The sequence below is a fragment of the Gavialis gangeticus genome, unplaced genomic scaffold (genome assembly GCF_001723915.1).
Source record: "Gavialis gangeticus isolate Ggan-Ray unplaced genomic scaffold, GavGan_comp1, whole genome shotgun sequence".
In the NCBI taxonomy this organism is placed as follows: Eukaryota; Metazoa; Chordata; order Crocodylia; family Gavialidae; genus Gavialis; species Gavialis gangeticus.
This window is the reverse complement of record NW_017729022.1, coordinates 96,278,150-96,280,134: the sequence shown is the minus strand read 5'-3', so window position 1 is coordinate 96,280,134 and position 1,985 is coordinate 96,278,150. Positions and strand designations below refer to the sequence as shown.

The following is a 1,985-nucleotide window of genomic DNA, read 5'->3' as shown; positions in this document are numbered from 1 at the left end:
CCACCCCCCCGACAAGTCGTAGCTCCATCCCATGCTCCGCCTCAGCTGAGCAGCACCTGCCCCAGCTCCACATCTCCCTCATCGTAGGGGCCTTGATCTGTCCCCTGCCCCACCACAACAGACTTACTACCTGGATGCTGCTCTCCAAGCTACCAGGCTGTGCTCCTCACTGCCTACATGCTGCACTGCAGCTGCATGCATGCACGGGCATTTATCAGCCAAATTATTGGCCACATCAGGCCAATTTCTGATACAGTCAATTTTCTTTATATTAGTCCCAATTGGATATCGGACCGATCTATCAGTGGCACCTCTACTTTAAACTGCAAGTGCCCATATATGTAAGCCAATTTAGAATGGCTTAAACTTCCTGGAACTTTTCAAAAGTACTGTTAGATAATCAAGTATTATTTTGAACCGGTGTCATGGTCAGACACTACGCTTTCCATAACTAGTGTTTGGTCTGCATCCCACACTGCACAACTTCTGACTCCTGCCTCCTCCCCCAGCTCCCAAAAACAAAAACTGTCTGCTTTGGTATACAGCCTGAACCCTACTGCCACAACCTATAATAGCTGCACTTGACTCAGTCCTCACCATCCAAGCTAATCAGGGTTAAAGGGATGGCCAGGTAGATAGAGGGGGTACCCCTGTTTCTGGGTTCATGGGGTGCTGGGTGCTCAAGGAGGCTCCCCAGTATCTCCACAACTTTTAAAAAACACTTTCCCCAAAGTGTTTATCAGTTTCATTCCACTGGTGGCAACTAACCAAACTTCAGGGAATCCCAGACTGATTTGGATTGGAAGGCGGGGGGGTGGGAGAGGGGGGGCAGAGGGAGGCTGGCAGGAGCAACGAGAGAAGGCACCCCTGCTTATGCATTCCAGGGGGTCCCTGAAGCTTTTTAAAAGGACTTTTCCCCAAGCCACTGGTCAATTTCAGTCCATGCCTCACAAATGGCATAAAAACCTACAGGCAGCCCCCCAGGCACCCAGCACCACAGGAAGGCAGAAGCAGATATCCAGGCAGCCCTCCCAACTACCAACACCAACTGGCCACTCTTTCAACCCCAAATCAACCTCTGATGCACTGAACCTTGCCATATTGCCAAGAAATGAAGTGTATGTATGACTGGCTTGGGGGAAAGTGCTTTTTAAAACCCATAAAAGCCCTGCCAGTTCCAGAGCACCCAGATCCCAGAACTACAAAGCAAGTGTACTGCCTGTACCCACCTAACTATGCCCTCCCTTTGGCCCACACACACAAGTGGGCACCCCCAATCCAGGCACCACTGCACAGATTTTGTACTGTGTAGGAATGGTCTTTATTGAACTCAGTGCTAGTGAGAAGGGGCATCAGAAAACTGCAACTGCAGATTTTCCTCTCCTGCTTGGAGAATACTGGGGCACTTGCCACTAGGAGACATACTGAGTTGGGTGCTTGCTATAAGGCATACTGGGCTGGGTGCTACCCCCTGGTAGCAGCTTGAAAGCACTACATTCCTAAAAGTTGACTGTTCTACTTAGAACTCTTGGCAGTGTATGTGCAGCCACTAAAATCCAGACAATTGTGAACTGGTTCCCAATGAGTGACACTCTCATAATGGTTCAAGTGTTATGTCTGGCTGCACCCTTACTGTCACATTTAACTGCATCTTTAACCAATTTAATGAATAAATTGTTTAATTCAGTTTGCAGAAAGAGAGGTAACAAGAGAAAATGCAAAGGACAAAACAGACTACTGCTTAAAAAGAAAGATATATTTAAACTAACTTTGTATCCTGCTGCTCCTGGCTAGTGTATGCAAACGCCACAATAGATGTAATTTCTCTTTAATCTGCTGCTGTTTCAGGAGCACTTACAAACTCAAACTTTATATGTAGCATTTTGGTATACACTTTAATTTGACTGAGTAGATGTTAAGACTTTCTCAATGTATAGTCTATCACTGCTTAACTCTGATACCAGAATTAGGATATGATCTCCTCC

At 46.8% G+C, this 1,985-nt stretch overlaps 1 protein-coding gene across 12 annotated transcripts in view; it reads right to left on the bottom strand.

The window, feature by feature from the left end:
• The window catches only part of C2CD5 (C2 calcium dependent domain containing 5), a 126,092-nt gene that overhangs the window by 79,407 nt on the left and 44,700 nt on the right, over positions 1–1,985 (bottom strand). The gene's annotated exons all lie outside the window — the stretch shown is intronic.